Raw genomic sequence first — 11886 nt, 5'->3', positions numbered from 1 at the left:
TTTTTTGACTTGCAAAAAGGTGGAGAATGGAAAAAAGTAAAAGGTAGACAACAGAAACTGTGCACACACATGGGATAGATTAAACTGCTAGGAAAACTTTGCCTGAGATCTGATACACTTGGTTTCCTGTACCCGAGGTAGAACTTGAATTAGTATCTTGAATTTATTGCAATTAAATGGCACCTACTCACCTTAGTAGTTGGCAATGCATGCACACATATGCAACATTGCTGGACTGCAACTCTCTTAAATGGTGTCAGCAAGAAAGCTTTAAAACTTAAGTACATGAAATACACTAGGGAGAAGAAAAACAATTCTTTTCAGAAGTATTTGTAAATTCCTTATTCAGTTTGGTTTTTTTTCATGGAGCCTTCATGATCAAAAGAATAACTAAATATTCACTGCCTACTTTTAACAAGATATGGAATAAACTGCAAAAAATGTAATTTACTGAGCTGAGAATCAAGTGCTACATATTAGAGAATCCATTGCTTCAAGAAGACTAAATATACATTACCTTTGTTATCAAGTAAATTTCAATAGAACTTAATTGTGCCATCCTTCTGCTCATCCATCTCTATATCCTATACTTTCTTTGCAAAATGACTTTTTCATAATTTCTTATTAAATGAAAATATTTTCACTTCGTTTATCATAGATTTATACCTCCACATAAGGAGCAACACATGATGACTTCAAGCAGGAAGGACAGAAACTTTCAGAAGGAAGCAGCAGAAGTCTACTGCAGTAATGATAATTTCCTTTCTTGATTAGAAACAATTAAAGATGGATCTAAAGAAATGAAAGCTCCCATCTCACTTGCTATAGATTTATCCTTCATTTGTAACATTATGGATTCCAATAAGGATTTTGTTCTATAGCACTTTAGTGCATTCAATAAAAAAGCAAACTTATCAAACCATGAAGTATTTAATACAGTACATGCCAGATTAAAAAAGGATTACTATGTGATCAAATGATAGGATGCTATTTAATTATTTTAAGAAATACAGAAGGAAGAGTTTATATGCCGGCAGATTTAAAAAAGAAAACTCTGTATAATCTGGTATGGTTTCAGTTTTAAATATGTAGGCAAAGCCCTCACTTAGCTGTCCATTATTGGTTTCTTTTTCCAAATTAGCATGAGTCATATTCATTAAAATTGTCATAGTTCAGCAACTCTGACATTCAGAGGCGGTTTTAAAATGTATCTTTGAAATAGTCCCTTCTGTTTTTAAGATGCCACCGAAGTTACAGCCTCAACAGCACTCTACAGTCAACTGATGGAGACATGGATGAGCATAGGAATGGTGGCAGTGACTTTGGAACTCAGAAGCAGGCAATGCTTCACAAATAAATTTTTCTCCTTGCAGAAGTGCCTTGTAAAACACTCCAGCTTACATTTCTGGAAAGAAAAAAAAAAATTATGGGAAAACCCAGAATCAATCAAAAAAGACATGGGCTTAAATGTAAATAATGACTTTTCATTTCTTTCAGCATATTCCATCATATTTTGTGCTTTGGATTTGTATTCTTACTCAAGGAAATAACCTAGACAGTTTGTGACAGTTAAAAAAAATGTTGCACCATTAAGTCTACTGTAATTTGGCCAAAAACTTATGGTGGGGCTTTCAGATCTGAAACTCTTTCATGAAGATGCCTAACTCATATCCATCTAGATCTACCTCAAATCCTGTGGACAACGCTTTCAGGTAAATCCTTTTCTTAGCTGTTATTTTGCATTTCTATTGTCTTTAGGTTTCCTGATCATCAGGATTCTTAATATTTTCAACCATATGATACCTTTATATATACTGTAGATGTAACTAAGATTGTAATTTAACCTTAAAACTTGCTGGATCTGCACACCTGATGCAGCTGCAGTACTAAGGCTTATAAAGTTTCTTTTTTGTGTCCTCAGTGCTTTGCTTACCAACTGTATTGAGATGGAAAACACGAGGCGAATACAACATACTATTACTTCCCATACAGTTTAGGTTAATAAAAATAGATGCTATATTGGGATATCTTCCAAGAATTGTTTACTGCCAAATGTTAATGAATAGTAGTTTAGATTTAATCAGGACAGTATTTCACATAAATTTCCAATTAAAAGGAATGTGTTTTTCTATTGCCAAGAGATAAGTGGTGTTCAACAAAGTTTAAAATAGATCTAAAATTCAATTTTGATTTTGATACACATTTTACTAAATACATATCAAGAGGTATAAAACTAGTTTATTTGAGAATGTCATACAATCTACTTAACAAAAAGATTTAATTTATGATTAAATGTTAGGTGCTTTGTGACTCAGATCAGTGACCAGCTATCATTAAAGACACAAAAATATATATTCACTAATAAAAAAAAGCATATTTAACACTGAGAAATTGATTTAATTTTTGGAGGATGATTTATGCCTTTAAAAAATTATAAAGTATACCAATATTAATAATCTGAAAACAAATTTCAGATAACTATTGAACCTGAAATCCACAGAGTACCATAGAATTGTTTTGGTTGGAATAGATGATGATCATTTTCTAATCCCCTTGCCATGCATTTTGTTACACCAAGTTGCTCAGAGCTCCATCCACACTTCCAAAAATAGAGCATTCACAACATCTCTGGCCAATCTGCTCTAGTGTTTTGCCACCTTCTCAGCAATTTGTGGGGGTTTTTTAAATATCTAATTAAACCTTCCCTATTTCAGTTTGAACCCATTCCCTCCTTGTCTTGTCACTACATGCTCTTGCAAAATGTCTCCCTCCATTTTCCTTGCAGGCTCAGTTCTGGTGCTGGAAGACCCCAATTAGGTCACCTTGAATTCTTCTCTCTTCCAGGCTGAACAAACTAAGTTCTGTCAGCCCTTCCTTGTAAGAGAGATGCTCCACCCCTCTAATCATCTTGGCTCTCCTCTTGCATCCAGAGGTGGATCTCTGGATTCGCTTCGATGAGTCAAAGGTTTTCCTGTACTGGGCACTGCAGAGCTGGACTCCAGGTGGGGTCTCACCAGAGAGGAGTAGAAGACAGAATCACCTCTCTTGACTTGCCTTTGATGCAGACCAGGGTATCCACAGCTTCATGGTCTAAGTGGATGTTGTTGGTTCATTTCTCGTCTCTCATCCACCACCAAGTCCTTCTCAGCAGGGCTGCTCTCCATCAGTTCACCCCAGCCCTCACTGATACTGGGGATTCACCCGACCCAGCTGCAGCACCTTGCACTTGATCTTATTGAACCTTACGACATTCCCACGGGCCCATTTGTCAAGCTTGTCCTGGTTCCTCTGGATGGCATTTCCTCCTTCAGGTGTGTCAATAGCACCCCTCAACTAGTGTCCTCTGCAAATTTTCTGGGGCTGAAACTGATCTCACTGCCTACGTCACTGATGAATGTATTAAATAACACTAGTTCCAGTATGGACTCTTGAGGGACACCACTCTTCTCTGATGTCCACAGGGACCCCAAGTCATTGACCACTTCTCTCTGGATGCAACTTTCCAACTGACTCCTCATTCACCTAACAGTCCACCTCTCAAATCCATTTCTCTCCAATTTAGACTGTTTGTCTGCAATGCTTAACTGTTAAGTTACTTCTGGCTCCTTTTTGCAAATCTGTCACTAGTCATCTTCAAGAATAATTTGTCATTAAAATAGCGAGGTTTCAGCAGCCTTTCTCCATTTGGTCACTGGGCTACTGATAATTTCCCTGTCTTCAGTAAGTTAACAGCAGCCAAGATAGCCATGACAAGGGAGGGAATACATACTGTCACTTTGTCAGAGGCAAAAGGGTAAGCAAGAAGGAGCTGAGCCATTACTTAAGGGGCACCAAACATTGATGCTGGGAAGGATGAAGTGTCTACACTTCTGCTTCAGCTCTCATTAAGGAGATTGGGGATTAATGGACATCAAACTAAGACAAAATAAGGAAAATGTTACTTAGGTTTAAATGATGAAATTTCATCAAGTTGGTAAACTTTTCTACATGGGATTTAGAAAAGTAACTAAGGAAAGATAATAAATGATCTTCCAAAGTATCAGAAAATAGAAAACCAATATTTTTTTTTAAAAAGGGAAGGAAAATTTCCCTAGCAAACTGGGTCCCATCCATTCAGGAAGAATATGTTAGTATAAAAATATTGAATTTCAAATGGTGTTTACTGTCGACCAGTACATTAGGCCCTAACAAATTTCATTCAACCAGATACCTCATCTCGTTAGTATTTTTGAAATATTAGGGTATTTCAGATAGCGCCTTGTACTATTTTCTTAAATGGCCTAGAAAAAGAAAATCTGCCGCAAGGTAAAAATATAAACGGTTGGGAAAATGTACTTGGATGTTATTCATTGCACACAGTAGTACACGAAAAAATGTTGTGCATGTTTGCATATGTATTTGTCTTTCCTTAACTACTGTTTATTACATTTATCATTTTATAACAGAAAATAGAGTACATTGTTTAATTTTCAGACTTCAGAATGGTCTAGGCTTTGGAGACCATACTAAAATTCAAAGAGAGTTGAGAAATTGAAGTTGTTTATCTTCCAAAACTACTGCAAATGGAATGTTTGCTGAAAATAATCCATTTTTAGCTTAAAAGAATAGGAAAGATAGCCTTTGTCCTCACTTAAAAACTACATCCTGTCAAACTGCACATATGAATATTTGGGGCAAATAAGAAAATTGCCCAAAAGTTTACCATAATTATTCTATTACTTGGTATTTTCTTCAGTCCCTTTCTTTAGATTATCAGAAATAATAAGCTTTCTCATTGTAGGTTTTCTAGGTAGCAGTGCTTTGCACTGCCCATATAAATTCTACTGGACAGGTAACATATGTTCTGATCATCACAGTATCCTAATTAGTGACCTTCTTAGTTAATTATGCCATGTTATTTGTTATATGCTGTAGCAATCAAACTGCCAAGCTCAGATTAGAACAAAATAATGAAAAAATATTTCAGTCCTTATTTACACGTGCTGCTACAAACAAAGTTTTGAATTGGTTTTACATTTAAATTTAATTTATACATAATCTTATGGAACTGCTAAAACCTACTGGAATAAAATGGAAAAAAAGATTGACTTTGCATTAAAAGCATTTTTTTTAAAAATCAGAAAAATATCTGTTGGTTATAATTCACTCAACTTGGTGGGGAAATTTGAGAGGAGAAGGGGATAAAAGGAGAGTAAGAGAGAGATTAAGTAGAAAGATTTTTTTTTTTTTTTTGTGGCATCCTGCTAGTCCTTCTTCACCCTGGTCTTCTGTGGGGGAGTCCCAGAGTCATTCTCTGTACAAAAACACTTCTGTACACTCCATGTCCCACAGGTATCCACAGGGCCAAGATGCAGTTCCCACAACCTGGGTTGGCATGTGTATCCTTCCCCACAGTTTGTCACCATATAATTTTTTTTTTTGGTCTGAATAAATCCTATCTCAAGTTCCCAAAGTCTGCACGCTCTTGCTGTGCTACTTGCAAGTCTTCACCTTTGTTAGAAGGTTGGAATTAAGGCCTTCCTGTTTTGCCACTTGTGCTTATCTCAAGTTCCTGATGTGGTGGCTTATCTTACAGGAACCTTCTTCTTTAAGAGTGTTTTGAGAAATGAAACTGCATTCTTTGAGTTCTCACAACATTGTACCTCCAAAAAATCAGCAAGCAAGGGATTAAAAATATGGCATAGTTTGTTAGGTAAAATCAGAGAAAACGCAATAGGAAAAAAATTCTGCAAACAGAAATAATTATAATTATGTGAAACTTATTATATGGAAACTAATGTAAAAAAAAAATTAGAATGTCCTCAACCATAGAATCAAATCTTTCTGCTTTTGTACTATGAACCTAAAGCCAGGAATTTTCAAGGAACTTTTGATATTGAATTGTTATGTTAACAGTTATTACTGTAAGTGTCATGACATTTGGATGGAAAACTATAAAGTTGTTCAAACAATTACAATACTCTAATCTGAATCAAATAGCAATTTTTTTCCAAAAGCCCCAACAGTATACACTTTGGGACACACAGTTCAAATGAAAGTGTGAATAGGCAGATTAAAAAAAACATTCTCAAATATTTGTTTTTTCAATTTGGTCAGGCACTAAATGTAAACAATCAAAAGACCATTTGTACACATAATCATAGACAAAGCCCCATCTTTACTTTTCAAAAGGAAGGACAGAAGTGACAAGAGTTTATTTTATTGCCTTATATTCAGTGCTGAAGAATTCTTTTAAAGAAATAATATATTTCTGAAAAAAAAGTGTAACTTCTTGCTCGCTTCTTTTTAATGCACTATCTTATTGTGATAGGAGATGTGAAAGAATGAAATGCATTGTAAATAAAGATTTCATTGTCATTAAAGTTACTTTAAAATTAAAATGGCAGTCAGAGGTCCTCAGGAGCATAACGACATGTGTATTTTCTTGTTGGGATTCCCAGAAAGATCATCAAGTCATAAGATGTCCAGACATCCAATATTCCTTGAAAACAACAGAAAAAAATCTCTAAGGCAACATAAAACTTTAAACTACTCTTATTCATGTGGCAACAAGGCACTTAATACAAGCAACAAATATCTCTACTGCAACTAGAAAGTTTAATATCGTGGTGAAAAAGCCATTAATTTACTAATCTGGAAATATAAAATTTTTCAGAGTCTGGGAATCTGTCTACTGAGATGAGAAAATACAGGAATGATAAGGTACTAAAAGTTTGATGCAAAATAATAAGTCAAGTGAAAGAATACACCTCTGTTTGGGATCTTATATACCATGAGAATGGGGAAAATAGAGAAATGCTTCTTCTGTTAGTGTGTGTATGTTATATTTTCCTATAAAATAACAAATAAAATCATAAGTCAGACTTATTGAAAAAATGTCAAAAGCTTCTTTTAAAACAACCTGTTCATGAAAGATCCTTACAAAATATTTCATAAAAGGTTTTCAATGGTAAAATTACACCAAAATCATAATTTTTTTTAACTACAAAAGAACCTGTAAGCTGAAATATAACCATTGTAAGGTCATGTCCAGAACAGTAAACAAAATGCCCCTGTGCCTGTTCTCTGTTCTGTTCAGCCACTGGACCCAGGCCAAATGGCATGGCACCATTTACCTGCATATGGCTAAATGCTCCTTTCCTCCAAAATTCTAGCTCTATTCAAAGTGCCTACTGAGTATGTTCCTGAATTTTGCTAACTTCTGAATGAGGTTGAAAGACACTGGTTTATACAACCAAAACCAATTTAAAACTGTGATGCCTTATCAGTATTGACCATCTTATGCCAGTTTCACTGGCTCTGTTTAATTTAATTAAGTCCAATATAATTTACTACTACATGTGTAGTTACAAAATTTTAGCAGTTCCCTTTTTATAGAGACTATGTTGCAAACCATTGGTGTATCTATTTCTGTGATTTGCCAACATATATCTGAAAATTTTCAATTCAGATTAAAAATAAACATTGAATAAAAGATCAGCAGGAAACTGCATATTTTTTGAACAGAACATGAAAGCAAACTGGTTCTAAGAAGATTCTGAATCATAGAAAAATGACAGCAACTATTATTGAATCTAGAAAAGAAAAAACACCCTATTTTCTTTGCATCACCAGAGATTGATGTCATTCATAAAAACACCACTAGAAGTGTTAGTTTTAGATCAAAACAAAACAACATAGTGATTTTTATAATATATTCTAGCACTTAAAATATATAGTAATATTGTCTCTGTGCATCAGCAAGAGGTATGGATGGCCTCCAAATGCTAAGGTCTAAGGACGGAGTGTGGCATAGGAGCAGAGAGGTGTGTGCTCTGCCAAACCTGCAGTAGATGGAGTTCAGCTGTTTCTCTTGACCATAACTTAGGACAGAAGACATGACATTTTCTTCCAATAAGGGTGATTAATAGGCATCTTGGGAACTGTGGGTAAAACATATTTCACAAGAGAACTGACAACTGCTACAACCAGAGGAACTGTGGGAAATGATTTAGGAATTTAAGAACTTTAATATTCTTTAACTTCCCTACTTTTTGAAAATAATTACAGTCATAATTTCATTTTCTCTAGCCTTAGTTTACTTGTGAATCTATCCACAACGAATCCTGTAGCATTTGCACTTCTTAAATGTAATTCTCTGACCATTTAAAAACTGCTTTAGGGTGTGTTTATACAACTGCTTTTGATCCTGGTGAAACAGATTAAGAATTTGCTGTCCCTCAAGCTTATATAAGATAAGCAACTGCTCTTCTAGGCTCCTGCAATGCCAAATAAAATGTATTTGTTCAAGTCACCACTAGGGGTAATTCATATATCATTTTTTAATCTGGCATTACTAGGGAGACACTCATAAACAACTGTGAAGAAATATTTTAAAAACCTGAAATAAGTGCCGTTGGTCGTGTCATCACACTTTCAGAAACCTAGCCCGTGCTGCGCTAGCTCACTTTTAATTCTGAGAAATCACACCATTTGACTGTTTAACTTATTGAAGGCAAAATCATTCTCAAAATTTAAATCTCAGTTGAAAACTCACTACAAAAAAACATTCGTAAGTACTGACAAATGAATCAGCTCTGGTTTGCTTTTTGTCTGGTTTTGTTATTTCTTTATTGCCATTAGAAAACAATGATAGTAAATAAGTGTAGGCATATCTATAGTATTTTAAATATGACTTTGCATACTATTATGGGAGGAAAATCAACTCAGGAATAGCATAAAATTATGTGTATGCATTATAAACAACATAAGAGTTTAATTTCTCCCAACTACCATCTATTCCCAGGGTTTCTCAGTTTACTTACCGAAATAGATTCAGAATATATCTACATATCATAAAAGTTGTTCAAAGGCTTTATAGACACCAAGAGTTTAAATAATAATTCTAAAGAACTACTTATTTGCTTGAATTACTTAGCACACTGACATTTTCTGCACTGAGTTTTGATCTCTGTTGCTATAGGACATGAAATAAAACAACATGGACACTGGAATCTCCAAGGTAAAAAGAAGGACGTTTAATTTCTGACTCCAACATTTATAGATTTTCAAAAGTGACAGTGGATTGGAGGGTGAGAGTGTCACCTCTCCAATGACACTGGACAAACCAATAGTCCATCAAATTTCTCCTCTTTCAGAAAAGAATGCAAAACTATAATTATTTAGAGAAAAGCACATGAGAAAGTTCATTACAAGAATGTAAACATCAGAAGGCTTAGAAGATCTTAGAAGAACAGGGTAATAGATCTCTCAATGGATCTCCCATCCCATCAATTTCTTTCTCCACTTTCTTTAGCTTGAGTATTCTGTAGTTCTGTTTCACAGCATCTTTTTAATACTCTCTAGCTTCTGAATGTGTAATTAACCACCCACCAAATAAGCATCTTTATAGCCAAAGTGCACGTTCATTCATTCATGTGAGAACTCCCACATTAAAGTGAGAATTGTTGTAAAACTATTCATTCTTTCATTCTAGTATCATCCTTACCCAAAGCACAGTGCTCTCTTTTTTATGTTTGCTTTTTTCTTTTTGTTTTTTTTTGTTTGTTTGTTTGTTTTGTGCTTATTGTCATTAAAATTTAGTGTCTTCTGGATTAAATCATGTGACAGGATAAATTCAGTAACAAAATTATGCCTTATTCTTATAGTTTGCTGAGAGGTATATCCCTTCTCTTATTAGTAACTGCCATTCCCCAGTACACATATAAGCTCATCACTCTCAGACTCACTTGCTGTATCTTTTGACTTTATGTAATGCAGAGACTCACATAAACTAAGACTACTCTTAACCCTAAGGGGTTTCTTTGCATGATGGCTCCTCTGTTGCTTGTTTTATCAATCAATAACCAACTGAAACTCAACTTCAGTTCTAATCCCCCAGTTCTTCCTGGGATACGACATGCAAATAGCTCGACATAAATCATGTGCCTAAAAATAAACAGTACTCCAAACCTTTGCAACGGAAGGAAGGAAAAAAGAGGGTTAATAAAACCTTACTCATTTGGATACCTGCTTCAAGCTTTTTTTCTCTGGAAGTGCTTTTTACTACTTGAAAGATTTATTAAAAGGATATATATCCCTAGGCCATTTTTCCTATAAAACATGAGCATGAGACTTCCTTAGGGACATGACTATGTGAATTTATTTCATTTGAAGAGCATTAGAAAGGCAAAAACACAAAGAGAAAGTGTCAGGAATCTGACTCATAACAGGAACATAAAGATTAACCACTTTCATCTGTTTGCCTGACTAATAGATAAAGAAAAAAGAGCCTTGAATACTTTCAAGCAAAGTCTGTAAAGTTATTCAAGATTTGAGTGGCAGTGAATAATCCAGGGAAACTACATCAGTGGTGGAAGTTGAGAAATGCTGTTTAATAAACAAAAATACAATGTGATACACAGTGTGCAACCGACAGACAGGAAAGTTTACCTGTGATCATTATTTTTTTGGCTATATTTCATGGAACCCATAAGATTGATGGAATGCTGCAAGACATAAAATGTTTCCCTTTGACAACCTAAAAAGAAAGTGTAATTTCATAGTTCTGTTCATATGTCTATGTCTATCTCATATCAGTAGACTAAGACATATTTGACTAGTAAGCTAATTATTTTGATGTAATTCCTATGAGTAAGGTCCCTAGAACTCCAGTAGGAGAACTATTTTTTCTTCTTCTGGATGGAGAAGAAAGCCTAGACAAACTACAGAGTTAAGTTAATATTTTTTATGTACCTGATGTTTCAACTGAAACTCAAATGTATTTTGTTTTTCTCTCATGTGATAATCCAGAATATGTTCTTTGCCTCCCCAGCATATGTCAAAAGCATTCACTGGGAAATATGAAGATAAGATTATGTGAAAACCTAACTAAACCAACCTGTTTAATTCTTGTACTTCATGCTCAGAAATTTAATAATTAACTATAAATACTGACAATGACTGCTTCTTCAATATAGCTTTTTTTGGGGGGTAGCTCTTGTTTTCTGTAAATTGACAAAATAATTGTGATCATGATATGAACTAAGACAATCATGACAGTTTTCCAGATTTCATTTTATGATACACAAGTGTTCATACATCTTCATGCAGGTAAAAAAGCTGCCATACATGCCAAATTAATGCAACTGTTACTGCAAAAAATTATTTATGTACCAAAATATGAAAGGTTCAAGTAATGTTAAATATGTCAATGCCTATGCATGATACCTGGACGAGCCCAGATTTTAATTATTAAAAAAATCCAAGACTTAATTTCAGTTACTGACATAATTGAAATAAAAACATGAATAACAATAATCTAAAGCATTTTCTACCTTTTTTTCTTATAATTGCTTGATAGCTTGTACTACATGGACAGGTGATAAAAAAGCTAAATCACTTTCTTGGGTTGCAGTATAATAATTCATTGAGTGACTTCTGAAGCATATTTAGAAAATATAGTTTTTTGGAATGTACTGTCTTTTATATTTATCTATTTAGGTGAAGTAAAGATAGAATATCTAACTTATCAATAGTACACATCAAATTATCAATTTAAATATTAATGCGGATTTAAAAATTACCAAGATTTATAACATGGCAAGAAATTATGCAATTCTCCTCAAATCAGAATATCTGAATAGGCCTAATCAGTTAAGAGGTATTAAACACAGAAGAGATAGCATTCTATCTATATATTACTTGATTAAAACTATTCTATATGAAAATATCTCCATCTTTTAGAGCATGTAACTAGACAGCAAGTAGCCAGTATACCCTATAGATGATTTCATATATTTAATCATAAGTGATGCATTTCTAGACTCTCAGAAATTGATGGTTTCATCTGTCCTATTCTAGATGAAGATTTCTAGGCATTTCTTCCCAGTGCTCTCTTAAGCAGCA

This window comes from Zonotrichia albicollis, chromosome 2 (assembly GCF_047830755.1).
Source record: "Zonotrichia albicollis isolate bZonAlb1 chromosome 2, bZonAlb1.hap1, whole genome shotgun sequence".
Lineage (NCBI taxonomy): Eukaryota > Metazoa > Chordata > Aves > Passeriformes > Passerellidae > Zonotrichia > Zonotrichia albicollis.
The sequence above is the reverse complement of the archived record's forward strand: the minus strand, read 5'-3'. Positions refer to the sequence as shown.